Consider the following 22,575-nt stretch of genomic DNA (forward strand, 5'->3'; position numbering starts at 1 on the left):
CTGAAACAACCCCAGACACACCCCAGAAGCCTCCAAGACCTGTGCGATTCCCTGGTCAAGGGACCCAGAAAGGGGCAGCCTGCAAACAGGAAACTCCTTTGGCAACACCTGCCCTGCTCCAGCCAGCAAGCGAGTGGGATCCATTTACCTGCCTTTATCCTCCCCACTTTTTAATATAATTGCTCTAAGTATTTTCTCGAAATGCACTGAACACCACATCCAGTGATAGTACCAATTTGGCCTCATTTGTCAGGTATGTTTAAGAAACTCACGAGAAAAACGATTTTCTATTAAATTTACCTCTAGTTACCAATTCCAGTGTCCGTCCCTTTCTGGAGTTGCAAGCCTTCTTCTGTTATCATTTCCTTTCTGTTCAAACACTTCACTTAGCCATTCTTTAAGGGCAGACTTACCAGCAACAAATCCTCTTAGTTTTCCTTCAAGTGAAAATGTCTCTCTTCCCCCTTTCCTTCCTGAAGGATATTCTCAGCAGACGTAGAAATAAAGTTGACAGTTCTTTTCTTCTAGTGCTTAAGAAATGGGTGCCACTTTCTTTGGGACTCTGTGATTTCACACGAGAAACCCACCATCACCCATGCCGTTTCTCATGACAGGTGATGAATGTACCGCCCTCCTGACTCCACCAGGTGGGAGACTGAAAGGATGGTGGAGCAGGTGGCCATTGGGATGGCAGACCCCCGACTATATATTTCACTCAAAGTAGTAAAACCTTGATGCTAGTCGACTCTAAGTTATGCACAGGTATTAGTATACCTAGAGCAACCTCTAAGAAAATAGGCCCGATGATAAGCTCGAAAACCACTACAAACAAAGCAAGATGGAATTCTAAAGAGTGTCCCAGTAGCCCACAGAAAGGTAAGGAAAGGGAAGCAGAAGTAGGACACACAGAGGAATGAAAAAGGAAACAAAAATAAAATGGCAGGCTTAAGCCCTAACATTTCAATAATTACCTTAAATGGAAATGGTCTAAGTACACCAGTTGAAAGCCAAAGATTGACAGAGGTGATTCAAAAAAATCACAATCCAAACCCATTTTGTCTATAGGAAACTCACTTCAAATATAACAATACAGAAAGGCTGAAAATAAAAGAATGGACAAAGATACATCATGCGAACATTAATAAAGAAAAAAGCAGGAGTTGCTCTATTAATATCAAAGAAGACTTCAGATTAAAGAAAATTACTGGAGACAAAGAGAGACATCACATAATGATAAAAGGATTGAAGATGTAATAATCCTAAAAGTAGAGGCACCAAACACAGAGCTTTAAAATATGTGAAGCAAAACCTGATAAGCTTAACAGAGAAGTAGACAAATCCACAGTTATAGTTGGGCCCTTAAATCCCCCGCTTTCAGCAGTGACAGAACTGTTACACCAGTGAGGATATGGAAAAGGTGAACAACAAAACCAACCCATATCACCCGATTGATATATAGAGAAAGTTCTGCAAGTAACAGCAAGACACACTTTTTTTCTTCTTCAAGTAACCATGGACGGCTCACCAAGGTAGATAATACCCTGGATTGTAATACAAACCTCAACAAGTTTTGAAGATTTAAGTCAAATGTAATATGTTCTGTGACCATAATGGAATCAAATTAGAAATCAATACAGAAAGACAACAGGAAAGTTTCTAAATACTTTGAAATTAAACAAGACACCTGTCGTGCTGGAGACCCTGCTCGCTGAGCCATGTGTTGTGCGGGGCGGCCTGTGGGGGTCTCTGCTCCCGCTCCCCACATAAGAACGCAGGATGTGGCCAGGCCCAAAAAGGAGCACCCACGGAGCCATAGGTAGGGGAGTCATATCACTATATTCTCTCTGGTGGCTGGGTTGCAGACACACACAGTGGTAGCCACAGGATCCGCAGTCCGCCATTCACTTCTCTGTCTGCCAACCAATCAACGCAGCCCCACAGTTACATCAGTAGCCAATTGGCTACAACCAGTTACAGCTGATGGCCAACCAATCACAGTTGATGGGCATTCATGCCCCGAGCCAGCACCTCCCCACATGAGGTCGAGAGCCTGGAAACTGCTCTCAGGGACTCTGTCCCCACAACACCTCTAAGCAATCCATACGTCATAGAGGAAGTTTCAGAGTAAATTAAATACATAGAACTAATGAAAATGAAAACACCAATCAAAACATGTGAGGTACAGCTGAAAGAGAATTTTATGTATTTATAAATGCTTATATTAGAAAAGAGGGAAACTCTCAAATCAAGATTCTAAGTTTCTACCTCAAGAAACTAAAAAGAGAAGAGTAAAATAAACTCAAAACCACCAGAAGAAAGTAAAGAGTAAAGAACAGAAATCAATGAAATTGAAAACAGGAAATCAAGTGAGAAAAAAAATCAATAAAACAAAAAGCTGGATCTTTGGATCTTTGGGAAAAAAATCAATAAAATTGAAAAAATCAAACAAGACTGATTGAAATAAAAAAACACACAAATCACCAATATCAGCAATAAAACATCAGGAATGCTCTCAGGGAATATCATTATAGATCTTGCAGATATTACAAGAATGGGAAGGGAATACTACAAATAACCTTATGTTCATAAATTTGACAAGTTAGAAAAAATGAACCAACTTTTCAAAAGCCACAAACTACCAAAACTCAAGTAAGATCAAATAGACAACCTAATTATTCCTGAAACCATTAAAGGAGTTGAATTTGTAATTAAAAAGCTCACAAGTGGTTATTGACAAAGGTACAAAAGCAATCGGATGGAAGGATAGTCTTTTCAACAAATGGTGCTGGAGTAATTGGACATCATAGGTTAAAAAAAAGAACAAACTAAACCAAACCAACACAAAATACTCAACTTAAACCGCAGAACTTATACGAAAACCAACTCTAATTGGGTCATGGACTTAAATATAAAATTATAAAGGTAAACACCTTTGGGATTTGGGACAGGTGAAGAATTCTTAGATTTGACACCAAAATCAAAAAAGGAAAATTTGATAAGTTGGATGTCATCAAAATTAAAGTCTTTTGCTCTATGAAGAGGATGAAAAGACAAGCTACTGGGTGGGAGAGAATATATGCAAACCACATATCTGGCAACAGACTTGTATCTAGAGTATATAAAGACCCTTAAAACTCAACAATTAAAAAAAAGAATTTAATTAGAAAATGGACAAAGACTTGACACTAAAGAAGGGAAATACACACTGTGATAAGATGTTCACTATCATTAACCATTGGGGAAATGCAAATTAGAACATGATGAGATATTGGTACACAATTATCAGAATGGCTAAAATTTTAAAAAGTGATAACACCAAATGCTGGCAAAGATGCAGAGAAACTGGTTACTCATAATCAGCAGTGGAACATAAAGTGGCACAGCCCCTCTGGAGACCAGTTTGACATTTTCTTGTAAAACTGTACATGCAATTACCATACAACCTAGCAATTGAACTTGGGCATTTCTCTCAGAGAAGTGAAAACATGCTCACACAAAACTGTACACAAATATTCGTAGCAGTTTTATGTATAGTAGACAAAAGCTGGTAAGAACTCAGATGTCCTTAAAGGAATGAATGGTAAAATAAACTGTGGTTCATCCATACCGTGGAATAAACACTAAGAATTAAAAAAGGACCCAACTATGGACACATACAACTTGATGAATCTTCAGAGAATTGGGCTGAGAGGAAAAATCCTATCCCAAAAGTTATGTCGTGTGTGATTACATTACACACTATTCTTGAAAGGCTACCTCTGTCAGAATGGGATACAGGCTAGTGATTTCCAGGGGTGATTTCAGGCTAGAGGGTGGGTGGGGAAGGTGGGGAGATGAATGTGGTTATGAAAGGACAACATAGGCCATTCCCGTGGTGGCGGAAATGTTACCAATACCCTGGTTGTGACATTGTGCTAGTGGTGATAACTTTTCCAAGATGTCACCATTGGGAGTATGGGGGTGGGGTCTCTCTGTATTATTTCTTAGCACTGTATGTAAATCTACAATTATCTCAAAATAAAAATAATTAATTAAAAAATCTAAGGGGCTAACCATGTGGCTTTACCCAATGACCTAATTTGATGACTTATGTGATAGATTTTTCTCACCTTGGTCAATCTTTATAGTCTTCGAATGAATCCTGGCTGTCACGTACCATGTCTTTAGGCTCTGTTCCATTCCATGCGTTTGTATTTTTACGTGAATATTCCTGAAGAAGATCGGCAAGGTTTTTCTCTCTGTGTATTCCGGTAGCGTTGTGACTCCACCACGCAGACTTACCAAAACGTGCTGTTGGTGGTCACTTTTCTGATTCTTCTCTGAAACGGTTTTCATGCCGTAGAATGTGTTCCTTGAAGAACACGTATATTTATTATTGGGTTTCTTGTAGATTTTGCTTTAAGCCTTTTAAGGTTATATTATTTGGCACAAAAAGGAATGGAAAGATTTTCATTGTAGATTGCTTTATTATTTCTTCCTTAGGTTGCTTTTCCTGCCATCGTTTTCCTCTCCTCCTCCTCTGTCAGTCCTTCGATAGATGCATTTCTTGTCGTGGCATATTAGTAAATTTTGGGTTTGAATCCCAAAATCTTTCTCTTTTTAATCTTAATAGGTGAGTTTTATCCATTTATGTTTAATGATATGACAAATCTTTTTTTCAAGTTCTGTCATCTTATTTTGTCTTTTTAAAGATTCTTTGTTTACACTAAAGCTATGTGAGTGTGTTTTTGCACACACACGTGTGTGTGCTATTTCTAATAGCTTGGATATTTATTGGCTATTTATGGTGTAGTGGTTACTTACAATTTTTAATAATATAGTAAAACCTCCATTGCTTGATGAAAAATGATGGTTTCTAATCTCTTCAAACCCCACGAAACTTATTCACCTATCCTTTTCCCTAACTTACCTCCCTCTTTCCAACCTTTCACTGTAGGTTACACTATATTTTTAATTTCCTGTGATTGTCTTTATACAGTTACACGAAACATTAAAATGTGTGCTGCTCTCAATCTACCACTCTGAGTATTTGTTTCCCCCTCCGGCTTCTGATTTTGTTGTGATATTATTATTTCTTCATTGGCAAGTTTATAGAATTACTCTGTTTTAGAAACAAAACTCACATGGAAGTTTAGCTCTGGTTCTGGATTGAAATTGAGGTGCCGTCAGCGTTGTAATGCAAGCTTCCTTCGTCGCTCGGCTGACTGGATCCATGAAGCTGTTCTCTGAAACTGAGCTCATGGGTGCCATTCCCAAAGTCCTTGCACATTTGAAAATATCTGTGTGTTTTCTTTACACGTGAACAACAATCTGGGGAGTGGGGTGAAGGTACTCTGTACACACGGAGAAAACCTAAGGCTCGTCTGATTTCTCCTGGTGGAAACTGAACCTTTATTTGCTCTCACTACATGCTCACAGGCTTCTCTATTTATTCTTGAAACCCAGGAATTTTACCAGAATATGTTTGTTCTGTTTAAATTTTTCTTGGGACAAAGGCCAACCCCTTCGATGAGCAGACTCAGATCGTTTATTTCAGCTGTCTTCTGTTATATCATTTCATTTTTAACTTTTTGGTTCTATTTGTTCTGTTCTCTTTTTTAGGAACATGAAGTCTAAGAATGTTCTGTTCTTTTTCTGTCTGTCTTTCAAATCTACTATTTTCTTTCTAATCATTTTAATATTTGTTCCGTTGTATTTCTCCCTCTTCCATATTCTCATTTTTTAAAAGCAACGTCTTCTCTTAGTTTTCCTACATCTGTTGGGGCTTTTATTTCTGTGCACTGTCCAGTGAGCTGGCCACCCCTTGGATTCCGTCCTCCTACCTGTGACACGACCACTGTGTGTCTCTTCTGGGAGACGCAGCCCCACGAGGACTGTGGGGACAAGTAGCCACCTCACTCACTGTGACACCTGCAGCCATCGGAGCATGAGCCCCGACAGCGTCCTGGCTGCTGCAGTGGCCCCCGAGCCCCCAGCCCCGCCTCCAGCTCTGGGACAGGGGACTCAGCGCTGGACAGCAGAGAAGGGGACTTGGTCTCCGGGTGTGAGCTCCTGCTCTGTCACTTGTCATGGCCCCCTCTCCAAGTTCTCGGTTCTTCATTTGATGAGATGCAGCCTCCAGACTCCAGACTTGTGAGGCTAAAGGAGAAAACACACCCTCAGGGGCCTTGGAACGCCCAGGTGTGCACAAGGCATCCCTTCGAAGGCCAGCTCCCCGCACGCCCTGGGGCATCAGGCCAGGGGATGGGGGGTGGGGGCAGGAGCTCTGTCTGTGTGCACACGGAGCCCCGGGGCTCCTGAAACCCTAGGGGAGCCACGGGGATGCGTTTGGCGTGGGGGACAGACGAGGCCTGGCCTTGCGAGGTCTCTTGGGAGATGGCCCAGGCTTACGAAGGCAGTGACTACACCGTGGGGTGACACCCTCCAGCAAAATGTAGCTCTCCATTACCAAAGACCCAGAAACTTCTCCCCAGTGTCTTTTCCTGCCTCTCACCTCCTGCCTTGAGGGGAAAGGCCTTTCTTTGAAGGACAGCCAGCGGAGCCAGCTCCCCAAGTGAGGCTTGGCTCCAGCGAGGAGGGTGCTGTGGGGGGCAGGGCATGTCCCTTAGCCTGCAGACCCCGCCTGGGCCGGCATATCTGCTCCATCTGTTCCGCAATCCAGGCCTCTCCTCAGGCGTGTCGTGTCAAAGGAACACGTCTGCTGTGTGCTTGAAGCCATTGCCTCCTTCCCACGAAGCCGTCCCCGTCACACATGCACGCTGCCACCCACACGGCAGCTTGTTCCCAGCCCCCGGAGGGAGGGTCTTCTGCACCCTGGGCTTCAGCTCCCTCCCGGCCCCCCCAGCAGCCCCTTGGTGCCTGCCTGTTTCAGGCCGCACAGAAGCCGGAGGCAGGCAGCACTTGGGGGGTCTCATGACTCACTTCACTCTGTCCCTTCAGCTCGCCAGGACCCCTCGCCCACCACCGAGAGACCCCTTCACCAGTGGCAGGTCGCCACACACGCAGACATGGAGCAGTACTGGCCAGGGACTTCTGGGTCCCCCACACTGGCTGGCGACTGGCTCATTTATTTTGAGACCTCCGGGGCCCCACGAGCTGTAGCAGAGCCAGAGACACGTGAGACAGTTGGGGGTGGGAGAAAAAATTGACACCGAGAAAATCTTATTCACTAACCTTTAGAAATTTACTAACTTTTGAAATCAATTTCCGCAAAGGGGGCCATCATGCAGTATGAGCTGAGGGGACCCTGCTTCAGCTCTTGGGGCCCCAGGGCCGGGCACCAGCGCCACAAGGAGACACGCAGGGTCTAGAAGCTCATCATTACGCACAGTGTCCCCCACCCCAGGGCGCCGGTGAGGGGGCACTGACCAGTCCTCTGACCGCAGCCCTCTGTGCAGGCCCCTCTGCTGTCCCCTCCAGCATCCCAGACCTGAGGATGCTGGGTGGGAATTTGTGGGCACAGAAGAAGAGATTTAAAGACAATCTCGTCACAGTCAATTTCTGCTTTATAGAATTTGATATTGAGCTCTGTCCTTGGTCCCTTCTACTTTTTAATTTTGTAATTGTCAGATTAATTCTAATTGCCAGTGATATCTGATTCCCAACCCTTGTTAGGTGGACAGATCTGGCAAGTTTAGGGTGGATTCAACAAATAAGATTTTATTTACAAGGATGTCCTAGAAACTTTACCTGCACAATAATAATCTCAATTTAGTCATCTTTTTCATGCCTATTAAAAAGCTGTATGATAATAGTAAAAAATAATAAAATAAATAAATAAATAAATAAATAAAGACAATCGCGTGTCTACGGAGGTCCACAGAACAGAACAATGGCATGTGTTTGAAGGGAGAGAGCCTCCATTTTCTTTTGGGTACAGTAAAAATACCTTGTCTGTCAGTTACTGCTCAGGGCTCTTCGTCTTAAAACAACAAAACTACCGTATTGTTGCCAGGCTGGGTCCCTGTCCATGGGCTCGCTGTGACAGGACGGGCTTGCTCAGTGACGGCCAGGCAAGCGAGGGCTGTTTTCCATGTATTTCTGATGAGGCGATGGGCCCACTCCCAGCTCTGGGGCAGCTCTGGGATCCCCTAAGGGCTCATGCACAGAGCGGGGCACCCTCTTCCCCCAGACTGGCCCCCCTTTCCCTCCTCCCAGGCCATCAGCGGCGTCCCTCTCCACAGCCCTCGGAGCACCCAGGAGAACCCACACACTTGGGCCCTCGCCAGCACTTGGGTGTCTGGTGCGTTGAAGCCACTTCTCGCCAAACCCGTCAGGACGAGGCCCCAGACGCAGCTGTGGGATGGAGGGAGTTTCCTAGCCCAGGAAAAACCCGGTCAGTGAGGTGTCGGCGCACACCCTGCCCGCTGGGACCACACGTTGGAACGAGCATGAGTTGTCACAGGCCGTGGCTGAGGCAACTTCCTCAAACCCTGGAGGAGGAGACAAGACAGGACAGCTCAGCTGTGTTCTCGCCTCCCACACGCCCACGCACAGGCCCCTCGCACACACACAGGCTCCTCGCACACGCACAGGCCCCTCGCACACACACAGGCTCCTCGCACACGCACAGGCCCCTCGCACACGCACAGGCCCCTCGCACACGCACAGGCCCCTCGCACACGCACAGGCCCCTCGCACACCACAGGCCCCTCGCACACGCACAGGCCCCTCGCACACACACAGGTTCCTCGCACACACACAGGCTCCCCTGCACACGCACAGGCTCCTCGCACACGCACAGGCTCCTCGCACAGGCATGTGCACACGAGCACACATGCACTCACACACATGCTCACAAAATATAGGCACCCGCTCATGCTTGCACACACGACACACACACGCAAGTTCTCCCCCACACACCTCAGCATGGAGAGTCTGGCCAAACACGGCAGCTCAGAAAAGTCTTAAGCCTCCCACCGCACCCGGGCAGGTGCCAAGCACAACCTTCGCACCCTCACCAGGTGCCCAGGGGTCCTGCTGGTTGGGTGACAGCGACTCGAATACGGGGAGAAAAGACAGAGCTTTGAGGGGAGGGGAACCCGGACTCTCCAGGGGCACGTGGAGTAAACCAGGCCACAGACAGGAGATGGCAGAGCCGCACGCCACACCCAGCGCCTCCTGTCACACCATTGCCCTGGGGACGGCATTGGCCCGTGAGGGCAAAGCCACCTTAACATTTCGCTGGAGACTGCTGCTCCCATCCCACTTGTCACCCGCCCTGGGATGCCAGTTCCCAGACTCTGGGGAGAAGAAACACCCCTTGAAATGTGTTTCCTGATAGATGCCACCTCTGCTTGAAGAGCCCTCTGTCCCCAGTCACCGCTCCAGTGACTCACAGGTGCCCGAGGACGAAGGCGTCTGGCCTGAGCGTGGCCTCATCATGCTCAGGGTCCCAGGTCTCGTCTGCCTGGCACAGCCCCGCAGATGAGGGGATTTGCCGCGAGGGGAAGAAGAAAGTCTGGGGACTATGTGCCCTGCGTGGGGACCGCAGTGGGGAGAGGAGCCACTACAGGGTGATGGAAGGCCATGGGTGGGCGGGAGCTGCCGCCTGGAAAACCTCCCCTTACTCTGTTCTCGGGGAATGTCCACGAGGACGGCTGTGGTCAGCTCTGCGGAGGAAGCCAGCAGGTGGCAGACGGTGCTGACCAGACCCCACGGACACCAGGTGGCACCCGCAGGGCCCTGGCAGGGTGGGGTGGGCTTGGGAGAAACCCGGGGTGGCAGCAGAGGGGCACCATGGGAGCTCAAAGACAGGGCTGCAGCCATGGGGGGACCAAGGACACAACAGATACGACGCCACCGCCATGCCCTGCCCACCCATCTGCTCTGGACGGAGAAGACCATCCATTCTGCAGCCACCAGCTTTTTAAAAATCTCCTTTCGGGGCGTTCCGGGAGTGAGAAGGCCCGCAGGGTCTCCCCCACAGCCCGCTGGGCCTCCAGCCCGCCCAGCCACTCCTGGTGGCCACAGCCTCTGGGCTCCAGGGCGAGGTGGGCTTCCTCAGACCCCGTCCCCCGGGCCCAGCTGTCTCATCCTCCCAGCAGCTCCATGGGAGCTCCCCTCCGGCCTGGGGCCGAGCACTTTGTTCCCAGCAGGGGGCCTGGTGCAGCACGCAGACTGAATGCCCTTTGGTGGGTCAGCGTCTTCAGTCCACCAGGCCCCGTTGGACCCTGAGTGCTGCACCTGGCCTGTCCACACACCCATGTTTCCACCGGCCTCACTGGCATCTCAGGCTGACTTCTGATTTGAACTGGCAGCTCTTCCAGGTCCCACGAGGGCACAGAGCACGTCAGAAGCCGCTTCTACACAAGACGACAGCCTCATCATGTGCCGTGCTCTCGGGTGGCCTTCTGAGGGTCTCACATGCTCCCTTCAGGCCTAGTTACCATCTTGGGGCACTAGGCATCCACAGGCAGATGCCGCCCTCCAGAGCCTGCAGGGGGGACAGGATGCCACTCGGCATGACCACTGGGCAATTAAACACGAAATAGTCACTCAACTATTTGTTTAACAAATTTAGTTCATCACGGGAAAAGGGATTAATTTTATTTATTGGGTGCATGAAAGTCAAAGCAAGCCAACTTTAAAAATGCACATAATATGTACAGTGACTATTTCTAGCACAATAAAGCCAATTATTTTTAAAAATAAAATCTAGTACCGGTAAGAGCATATCTACAGCAACTGTTGGGGAGTTGTTCTTGTCTATTTTTGAGCGATGAAAAGTCAAAGCTATGTAAATGGCTCTAAGTGCACTTTCGTACTAAAATGTTAAGTACTTTCAAGCATGAACTCGTGCTGGCTGTACCGTCTTGGGTGGCAGGTCCTTGCTGTTTTGCTCTCTGGCATTTGGTGACAGGACAGACTTGGCGGGCGAAACTGTGGCCCTGATGTCCTCAGACGGGGGAGATGGCCGGGGAGGATCGCCTTTTTCGGGTGACACATCTCGGGTTCTCTCCTCAATCTCCGCCCCCCACACTGGCTGGTCACTGAACAAGGCCTGTGCGCCCCCTCCTGGCACATGACCACTCTCAGAGCCAGTCCAGTCCTTTTTCTTGCCCAGATTTCTGTCTCAATCCTGTCCCCACGGCTGGCACCAGAATTCCCTTTCAAATCACCAGGTCGTGCCTCTCTCTGCTTAAGCCCTGCAGTTCTCCTGCCTGCTGCTGGGTGACATCTGCTTCCCGAGCAGCCCCGAGTCCCTTGGACTGGCTCTGCCCCACGTCCGCGGGGCCTGTGGGCGTGGCTCAGGAGGACCCTGCTCTCCGTGTTCCCATGGGAGGCTTTGGTCTCTGCTGCTGTGCTCTCTGCTCTCACACCCGACTGGCAAACTCAGGTTCTTCTTCCAAGTCTCAGCGCAATGAGGCCACCTCTGAGGAGCTTCTTGTGTGCCCTCCACCCATCATGCAGGGTCACGTCCTCACCTGCCCCTTGGGCTGGCATCTTCACTGCCGTGTCCGGTTCCTCAAACCCGTGGGACCAACAAGGCTTTCTCATTGGTTCGCCTACATAGCCACTTCAGCCGCAAGGATTTTGTTGACCTTGCAAATAAAGCAATAAATAGACTGAACAAAGTTTTGGAAACTGTGCCTGACGCATGCTCCCTCTTAAGAACAGCTATTTTAGTGTATGAGATACGACGGGCTGACAAACGCTAGATGCAGGCTCTGTGCCCTGCTCCTTCTACAGGTCAGTTCAGCGAATCCTCAGCAGAGCTGTTTTCCTGGTACCGCTGTTTCCATCTCCACCTCACTGGTGGGGAGGCCGAGACCCAGGGACAACGCTGAGTCTGCCGGAAGCTACACAGAGAGTGAGTGGTGGACCCAGGAATGCAGCCTGAGCTTTTCCAACACCTAAGGCCTCATTCTTTACCACTGTGGATGCCTGAAACGTGTCTGCACGGCTGTGTCCCCATGAGACTGTTAGGTTCCTTGAGGAAAGGACTGTGCCTATTTATAAGGGGGTTGTGGCGCTGTCACAGGTACTCACATCCCAGATGCTCAGCGAACGCCAGATGGTGCAGACCTGGTGGGTGTCTCAGCTCCAGAGGAGAATGAATGGCCTCTGACCATTCAGATCATAGCGGTTGAGCCGGCAGCAAGTGGCTGGCCAGGCAGCGGGAGACTGGACACACATTTGCAGCTCTGAGCCAGGGAGTGTCTCCAGTGTGCAGCGCCCTGTGGCCTCATGGGATGGCCAGGCTCATGCCTCCATCACCTGCAGCCCCATTCTCACACAAGGACTGGGTCCATGTAGCCCACGGTGGCCTTACACAAAAACCCTCTTCTTGGGGCTGCCAGCATTCTCTTCGGACCCCAAGCCTGGGGACCTCCTCAGAGGTGAATTCCTTTGAGGCCTTAACAGACATCCATTCCTCAATGATTAGCACTTAACTCATAATAGGACTTAGGATGAGAGAGAGATTGGGAATGATATTTAATAAGAATAAGCAATAACAATAATAATTCATTTATAACAATTCCCAATTGTTTATTCTTATAATAGTAATGTTCATTCATTCTATCAATTTCTTAAATTTATTATTATCTGTCTCTTACGACAAGCAGTGAGGCCTCTGCCACTTTCCTCTGGACTGTCCCATCCCAATCCCTGTCCCTTACATCACGTGGGTACCATTTAGAATTTTGGCTGTAGTTTATTACAGATATACTTTTTTGTTTGTTTTGTTTTAGTCTTTGCTTTAGTAAGTGATTTAGTCACCCATACTTCCCATATTTCTAGAGTTCTTTTCTTTTCTTGCTATAAGACTATCACTAAAATGTCTCCAAAAGAGTCTTTATGCAATAAAATTTCTGAGGTTTTATGTGTCTGAAAATAGCCTTGTTTTGCCATGTATAAATGATAGGTTAGCTGGATATAAAATTCTGAGTTTAAAGATTGTTGTCTGTCGGCATGGGAACTATCACTCCTCTATCTTCCTGCACCAGTATTGTTACTGATACACATGGTGTCGACCTGGTGCATCTTTGAAAACTACTGGGCTTTTCCCCTTTGGAAGTTCTGTAATTTCATCTCCTTAATGTTTATGAATTTCTCTACAGTGCATTTAGATGTGAGGAGCCCTCCCCTTGTTTCTCCCTCTTCATTGAGATTGTACTATTCCTCAAACCTGGGGAATTCCTGGTCAATAATTCTTCAAATATTTTCTTTCTTCTCCCTATTGTTCTCTCCTCTCTAAGACTCTCACGTCTAGATGGACAGTTCTCAGTCTCCCATATCTTTTGACTTCCAACTTTAAAAAATTGTTTTCATATCTTCTTGATTGCTTTTGGAGAATTGCTAAGACTGATCTTTTTGCTTACTAGCTCTAGCTAAATTCATTTTGACTTTCAGCCCAGCTGCTGATATTAAAACAAACAACAAACAACAAAAGACTACCTTCTGTGTGTGTGTGTGTATGTGTATGTGTATCTTCTTCTTCTTGTTTCATCTTCCCAATACCTCCCCACCTTGTTTCTTAGAAGAAACAAAACAGGCTTATTTTAAACTCTTTTTCTTTCTGTTCCATTTATTCTGCTTCATCTAGTGTGCATTCTCACCTTGTTGTCTCTTTACAGCAGTTGAATTCCCAAGAAGTCTCACGACTTTTCTTGAGAGATTGTATTCCCCTGAGATATTATCTACCTTTGCTGGAAATAGGTACCTGAGGGAAGATGCAAGAGCTTGCTCTGCTTCTGAATAGTTGGTGGGGTGCAGGGAGGGTGCACGTCACAGAGAGGAGCCTCTGGTCCCACACACTGCTTCTCCTCCTGGACACTGGGCTTTTCAAGGACAGCCTCTCTCAGTTGTGATCACCTAACACTTGACCTATGGAGGAGAGTGCAGACAGAAAGGAGTACTCACTGGTGGACAGTCTGGAAGGACCTGTTTTGAACTGGTCTCCATCCCAGCAAGAGTGCAACAAAATCCATTTATCCCAGCACACCAGCCTGCTCTGGAACACCTGCTGTCCTCTCACAGAGTCAATGGGCCTTCACTAAGCTTCTTGAATCAGTGGATTAGAGTCTGACCTCCGTTTTGGAAAATCTCAGCCATGACCTTTTCAAATATGACTTCTGCTCCTCCTCGCCCCGCTCCTTCTGGGACTCCAAATATAAGTGGGTTAGTCCACTTGACTTGAATTCATATGTCTGTTCTTTCTCTCTGAGCTTGGGTCTTGCGGTCCACTCATCCTATCTCCTGCTGCACCCCATCTTGCTGTTAAATTTATCTGATGAGTTTTTTATTTCAGAGACAGTATTTTTCACTTACGATGTCTATTTGACTCTTTTTATAGATTCCCATCTTGTTTTGAAATTCCCCATCTTTCCAGCTGCTCGGGGCATCTCTCCTCTACTGTCTTTGACACATTTATAATTGAATGCTTAGTCTTCGTGTGCTAACTTGCGTACCTGGAGCCTGGGGTAACTAGCTCTAGTGCTACGACTGCTTCTCTCCATCATTAGTCGTGCTTTCCTGCTTCATGTTCATGCAAGGGTTGGTTGTAGGCCAGCCATTGTGCATGCAAGAACAATAGAGACTAATGTTGATGTTACTGCTCCTCTGAAGATTATTCCCCCCTTTGGGAGGGGCAGATAATCACCTCAGCCCAATTAGGAATGAGCTGGTTCAAGAGCTGGGTGGTAGCATTAAAAGCAGTCCATCTGTTTTCCAAGTCTGAAGGGTGTTGACTATATTAGTCTGGTTCTGCAGAGACACGGAACCAATAGGATATAAAGAGATTTATTATGAGGCGTTGACTCATATGGGATGTCCCAACCCAAGCAATGAGGCAGAAAGAAAAGGAACCAATTCTTCCTTCTGCTGCCTTTTGTTCTAGTCAAGCCCTCAAAGTATTGGGGAGACCATCTACTCTACTGAGTCCAATTCAAATGCTAATCTCATCCAGAAGCATCTTCACAGACAGCCCCAGAAACAATGTTTAATCAGGTATCTGGGCAACCTCTGATCTGGTCAAGTCGACACACACGATTAACCATCACCATGCCTGACACTGGGTCTCCCTGGTGAATGAGACAGCTGGCGACCTCCCTCTGGCTTTGCAGCCCAGCAGCTCCATCTCTGTCCCCCAACCCCCAGCACTCAGCAAGGAATCTATGGGAGAAAACAGTGGCACATTTTGGTCTCCTCTAGATTCTAACCTCTCACACAAGGCCACATGATTTTCAAAATATCCACAGACTTATCCTTCCTCCAGGAGAGCCCCTCTGCCTAGGACCATCCCCAACCTTCGCCTCTGTCCAGGCTCAGACAATGCCCCCAGCAAAGAACTGGCTGCTGACTGCAGCTCACCTAGGCCTAGGAAGGGCTCTTCCTGCTCCAGAATTGCAATTCGACTGGTTCTCTTTATCTCCATGGCTGTCCAATGTCTTTACAACTGTAATTTTTCCTGGTTGCTGGGGTGGGAGCAGTCGTCTGCTGGCTCCTACTATGATCTACTCCATACAAGCTGAAGGCCTTCTCGGTGGTTAGGGGCAGAGAACTGCGAGCCAGGGCCCCAGGGAAGGGGAAAGGCACACTCTGAGAAGCCCCTCCCATTTCCCATTGCTGGGACCTGCCCCTGGGCCACTCTAGGCCAAACTGTTCCCTCCATTCTCCACCCCAGGAGCCCATGTGCCCAGGGGGTCTCAAGGTTTTACTTATTCATTTTGATGGATCTACCAACTTCCCTCTGCTCTTTCGTGCACCACTGAGCTTGGATTTGGGTGCAGGGACAGTGGTAAGGCACGCTGGCCACCCCCCACACCATGAAACAGAATTACAGCCAAGACCAAACTCTGCCACCTATACTCCGTGTCACCTGGGCAAACGCTCACCCCGCCTGTAAAATCACGTCGACCTGTCGGCCTAGGTCACACACCATCAAACGGGAAGACGTTATACCCAAAATCTCGTAAGCTTTACGTATTACGTCCTTGTAGGTAATTATTATTATTTCTTGCTCTTTGCAAAGCAATACTTTTATAAGTTCTCTCCCTATCACTACTTTGCAAGAGTTGTACAAAATATTCCTACATCCCTTTACTGATTCCTCAGTTGTGAACATTTCTCCCCATTGGATTTATCATTAGATAGATGATTGATAGATAGATAGATAGATAGATAGATAGATAGATAGATGCATATATACATATGCATAAATATATATTTTCCCCCTAAACTATTTGATAGTAAACATTACATGCTTTCCCCTAAAATATACAAACACTTAGTGTATTCTCTAAGAATGGAAGTATTCTTAACAGGAAATTAAGCAACAATATAATACTCATAAGTAACCAGAGTCCATATTCCTATGTCACCAGCTGTCCCAATGTTTCCTTTTGTGGCCGTTTGGCCCAGGCCAGGGACCCAGGCTGCATTGAATTTCATGCCTCTTCAGGTTCATTTTCCTAGACTGGTTCCTCAGCCTCTCTGTCTTCCCTGAACTTGACAGCCATGGTCAGGGTGGGAGGTGCCCCGTGTTATTTTGTAGGATGGCCCCAGGGTTGGCTCCCAGTGACACATTAGGGGCAGGGCCACCACAGAGGTGAGGACATGGGCTTCTCTACAGCATATCAGGGGTCTTCCCGACTGTCCTTAATCAGTGCTTATGAGGCCGCAGTCTGAGGCTCCCCCAACCTCCTACCAGCCATGTCAGTGCCACTGGGATTCTAGTCTGAATCACTTACAACCACAGTGGCAGCGAGTTGTGTGCCTCTAGCTCCATCGCCCCGTCTGCATCTGTTCAATCCCACTGTGGGGACGAGCCCCCTCCCCCATTCATTTGTCCCTTTATTTTTACATCAGCACAAACTCATAGACTCTTGCATGGTTCTGTGGTTATAATCTGTTACTATCGCTATGATGATGCTCAAACTGTCCCACTTTGGCCATCAAGGGGCTGTCTGCATAAATCCCCCTGGGAGATGCCCAGAAAGGGCCACATGGGCCGCAGAGGTTGGAGGCTGACGGAACGGCTGGCCAGTGGCGGAGTGCTGAGTGGCCCTGACAGAATCCCAGGGGCTCAGACTCGGCCAGGTGCCCGTCCTCTGGCTCAGTCTGCTTTCCCAGGGTGTGTCCCCTCCAGGCCCTGTGGGACGCGTCCTGCCACCCGCCTGGAGGATGAGCCAGGCTAGATTAGACACATGCTTGCCCACCTCCAATTTCCCCACTCCCCACTCCGCACTCAGCGCCTCCAACCCCCAGACCTGCTGAGCGGCCCCCTCCTTCACCATCTCCCGGGACCCTCAGCCAGGAGTGACACTGCACCCCGAGCTGCCCCGGAGCCACTCTCTACCTGCCCACCCTGCATTCCCGGTGCCGCAATAGAGACAAGCTGTTTGGGAAAACATTTGGCAGCACATAACAAGAACCATAAAATTGTTCGTTCCATTTGACCTCGTGGTGACATTTCTGGGAAATCATTTTAAAAGAAAATTCCAAAAATGGACAAACGCCTATGCATGAAGAGGTTTATTGCAGAATTATACAACTCACAGAGTGAACTGGATGCCTATCAGTCAGGGAACAGGCAGGTGATCGGACTGAATATTATACTACTGCTAAGTAATTCTCAAGATAGTCAAGTAATAAGAAAAAGGATGTATTATCAAATGGGCAAATGCAGAGTGCAAAGCCATCTATATGCCTGGCGTAGGGTTGTGGGTAGGACTGTCCACAGTAACGTGGATAAAGACATTTCCTGTCCTGAAGAGCTGACATCAGAACTCCTTGGGGAGGAAGCGTCTCTGCCTGAGTTCTCTGCACACACGGGTGGCGGCTGCATGGTAGGGCCCTCGTCTGACACGCCCGACTATAAGTGGAAGCATGAGGATCACGCAGGTGAGCCTGAGCCTGCGCCCGCAGCACTACAAAGGTGAGGTGCACCTGCTCCCAGGCCATAGCCAGGCTCGCACACCTGGCTGCACCGAGGGGTCAGGCAGGGCAGGTGTGTGCCCTTCCCCCGTGCAGGAGCATTGTTGTATCAGCCACAGTGACAGTAATATTGGGTGTGTGGGGCGGGGGCTCATGTATATTTCCCTTGTACAGCCTGCCATGGGGTGTCAAAGTGCGTGTGTCCTGCGGGGTCTCAGGTCCCACTCCCTGCACAAGAACGCAGGACATGGTGAGGCCAAAAAGGAACACCCACAGAGCCACGGATGGGGGGTTCATACCTCTCAATGGTGGCAGGGTTGGAGTTACAGGAAGTAGGAGCCACAGGATCTGCAATCTGAACCTGCCGTCTGCTTCTCTGCCAACCAACCAACCCCCTAGCGTAGCCACGGCAGTTATATCAGTGGCTAATGGCTAACCAGTAACAGCTGATGACCCCCTAGTTACAGCTGATGGCCAGCTACTGCCTGAGCCAGCACCTTTCCACGTGAGGCCGAGAGCCTGGAAACTGTTCTCTAGGGCTCTGTCCCCACAGTGTGTCAGGAAAGAAACCACAACGTCCGATGTTAGGATACTAAGTTTACGGAGCAGAATGGGTCTCTGTTTGTTATTCCTCATTTCCTGTTCTTCCCACCCCTTTATGGGGCTTTGTACGAAATGCACTTCCCAGCACGGCCGCCGCAGAGACTTCGGACGCCAACATCAGGAATGCATAGCAGGAAAAGATCATGTATTCAGAAGGAAAACTCACTTTTCTACTGAGAAATATCACACAGATTTCCCTTGATGTGATGGACAGAGATGATGTGAAAATTTGGCCCAAAGTGTGTATTCAGGAATCATGGGCAGAACGTGGGTGCACGTGTGTGAGTAAGGAGGTAGCTGAGGTCAGGGCAAGCTGCATGGCAGCCTCGACAAGGGACCCGAAGCGGGTTGGCAGGTGCGTGAGACGACTCCTGGTGGCCCAGCATGTCTTCTAGGCCCAGGCCCTGCGTCTGGGATAGCACGTGGCCTTGAGCCGTGTGTGGGATCGGGAGCTGGAACATAGAGACCCTCGGCCAGGACCCACCCTCCACAAAAAGGGCCAAACCACCCCTTTCCTCAGAAGGGAGGAAAGCCTGCAGCTTACTGAGCCTTTGGAATGAAAACACAGTCTCCCTTGTGGAAAAAAAGTTCCCAAACTTTTCACTGTGTCTGAATTTATGCTACCCATGGGCTTTGTGAATCCCCAGCTGAAAAATTAACTTAACAGCTGGCCTCAGTACAGGTCACTCATGGAATCTCCAGCAGAAAGGGCCAGAGATGGCCACAGGAGGAGGGGTTCCCACCGAGGCTCCCCCTACCTCATAAAATAAATACACACGCAAATATGTAAATGTTGTTTGCACATGTAAATATATGCAAATGTTGCCTGCACGTGTGAAAATATGTAAATATCATTTGCATATATAAGTAACAGTCAGAAAGGTATTGGGGAGACTTTAAGAATGTGTAAAACAATGAGAAAACAAACACTACTCAATGTCATTCAGTGGATTAAGGCTTCCAGCTTCTGGCTGGATCTGGGTATTAATCTGCATAGACACCTTCTTATTGAATTCTCTGTAACCGTTAAATATTTTAGCATGATATTTTTCCGATCCCTCATTTTTTTTATTATTTTACTTTAGCAGGAAAAGAAAATCAACATTGCTTCTCAAAAATATTTTGCAGATGAAAAGAATCAGCTTTCAACTTTATGGGGCTGTTTGTTCTACACGCAGTAGGGCTGCAGGACGCCAGGTGGGGCCGTGGACCCGTGGACCTGTGATTCCCAAGGTTCCTGAGGATGAAACTTTGCAGCATGCAGGTCACTGACATGCCCTATAGCTCTGTGCCCTGCAGTTTTCCCCTCTGGGAAATGGGACAACCTGGGGTGGCCGACGTGTCAGCCGCTGGGGAATCAGAAAAGGGCTGAGAACGTCAGCCCTTCCCACAGCTGCATTATTCCTCCTCTGAGCCCTGGAGTTCAAACCTGCTGCTCCTGGAGTGGAATGTGATCCAAGCTTGCCCAGAACACCCCCGTCAGTGCTGGGTCAGACACTCGGCCTGCGAGGGTCAAGACAGACTTCCTTCCTCACAAGGGCCGCGTGACAGGATGGGGCCTGGCCTACTTGGCAGTGAGGGTGAGGGCTGAGGGACATCTCGATGAGCAGACAGGGACTCTGCCCTGAGCAGCGGGTGTTACACCCACGGGTGTTATCTGAGCCAGCCATCAGCAGCTCATCGAATGCCCCTCGAATCTCCTCCCGAAAGGCAGTGACCTGCAGTGACCCGCACGCAGGCTAGGCTGGTGCAGCCGGGAGGAGGGCGTGCCGTGGGACAGTCTCCAGGGAAGACGAAACCTGAGCCCCAGGAACGTGGAGCTCGGCCTGAGGCTGCTGCACGTCCAGCCCTGGCCCCGGACACCACCTCTAGGGCCACACAGGGATAGACTGAACAGGCGAGAACGCTGACGTGGACAGGGGAGGGAGGGCTGGCACCACACGTAACGGTGCTTAGGGTGTGAAGACCATCCTGCTCTTGTTCGAAAGGCACATAGGAGGCCTCTTCTGGCTGGACACACTCTCTCATTCAATGAGAAGACGGGGCTTAAAGAGACCCGCAACGGGGGCTCCGCCATCCGGGCAAGCGGAGTCCTGGAGCCCTCGTATTTCTAGCAGCAGTGAGTGTCCTGCCTCTCTGGCTACAGGCTCGGGTCCTCCCCAGTCACCTGCTGTGGCCCAGACTCAGGAACTGTGCCCATGTGCCCTGCAGTGTGCCCACAGCTGGCCGCATGCAGGATGCGCCCTGTGGAAAGCCCTCGCATCTTCCAGGAAATAAGAGGGTCAAGTTCATCCAGTCCTGTCATTGCCCACCCAGGAGAGACCTTCTGCCTCTGATTCTGACCCTTTCTGGGACATGCGTCTAGACCCCGAGCATGAGAGGGCGAGTTATCACCAAGCTGTTGTCAGTCCAGACCTGGTTTCTTATAACTTCTGTCATCTGGCTTGATTTGGAAGTTCACAGGCAGAGTCCTGGGGTTCCCTTTGTCTCCGGGCAATAGGGCCTGAGCAGGGCCATGTCCTGCCTTCAGGGGCAACTACCATCTGCGGTCCGACTTTCTGCCCCATGACATACCCCACCCATTAGTTCAAACTCAGGCACCCAAAGACCGTGCCCCCATGGATGCATAAGGTCCAAGTCAAGGGGTCGTCTTGGAGAGGAAGGGGACACCTGTCCCTCTTGCCCTGTGCATCTGGCTGGGAGAAGAAGAGCTGGCCCTGAGCTTCTGGGAGGCGTTGGGACCTCCGTGACCCTGAACTGGAATAAGTGGGTTAGAAAATCATTATCTTACTTGTTTCTATTCCTCTTTCTCAAACGTATGTAGAGCTCACACTTATGTCAATGTTTAACATTAGAAGTGTTTGGGGTCTTTATTTAGAGGCTGGGTGATATTTCTGTGACTAGAAATATGCCGTAGGGACTTAGCTCATGTTCCTATCATCGGCCTCTGGTCAAACTGGTTCCGTTAACGTCGTTTCCCTTAAAGTCGCAGTTTCCAGGAACCTATCGTTGACGGTGAAAACTGTATTCCTTCTTATGGTTGAACTATATCCATGGTGGAGACAGACCATATGGTGTTTACACTCGTCAGCTGATGGACCCTTGGGCTGTTCCCACTTTGGGGCTATTGTGAACAGTGTTGCTGTGAGCATTTGAGTCCAGATGTTTGTGTGAACACGTAAGGGGCATAACCTAGGAGCGGAATTGCCGGGTCACATGGTAACTGTGCGGTTAACACTTGAGGAGCCGCCAGACTGTCTGCAGGGCGGCTGCACCATTTTTCATCCCACCAGCAATGTTATGAGTGTCGCAGCTTCTCCATACCCTCTCCGACACCATCACCTCCCTCTAGTTCTAGCCGTCCTGCCTGTGAAGGGGCACCGCGCTGTGACTGTGGCTGTGGCTTGTGGTTCCCTGATGGCTGATGACGCTGGGCCTCTTTTCAATGGCTTATGGGTCGTCTACAGCTCTTCTTTGGAGATGCAGATAGTAGCTTCCTGTGTGTGCATGGTATGCATTTACACATTTATTTTTGATCTGGTGGTAGCTTCTGGGTCTTGTATCCTCCTCCTTTTAGGGAACAGCCCCCTCCTCCTTCCACCTTTTCCCTAATATGTGGTACCAGAGGGTCCCCCTCTTCTTTTTCACCCCAGCTCCACAGCTGTGGCGCTGGCCGATGGGTAGCTGTCTGGGAGGTTGGCCAGAAGTGTACCAGGAAGTCAGAAGCCTGGAGATGGCTGCAGAGCTGCAGGGCGTGTGGGGCAAACAGCCTGCAACAGACAGAAGCAGTGTGAGCGAGGGCAGAAGAGCAGTGCCTGGCCCAGGGGTCTGTCTGGAACCTGCCAGGCACGATGGGGGAAATGCTTGTGTTTAAGTAGCCACCATGGACCTGGACCTCTTTGAGTGGGTTTCCCGCATTTGTGACCGAAGAGTCAGAAAGACACAAACCCCGTCACATCCTCTTGGAGGCAGGCAGGTGACACTGCAGAGAAGCCTGCCAGGCAGGGGAGGTGGGTGCCTGTCTGATATCCAGGGTCGTGTCAACTGTCATGTGTACCATCTACATCGACAGCAATGATGCTGGGCTGCCCA

The sequence above is a fragment of the Rhinolophus sinicus genome, linkage group LG01, assembly GCF_036562045.2.
Source record: "Rhinolophus sinicus isolate RSC01 linkage group LG01, ASM3656204v1, whole genome shotgun sequence".
Lineage (NCBI taxonomy): Eukaryota > Metazoa > Chordata > Mammalia > Chiroptera > Rhinolophidae > Rhinolophus > Rhinolophus sinicus.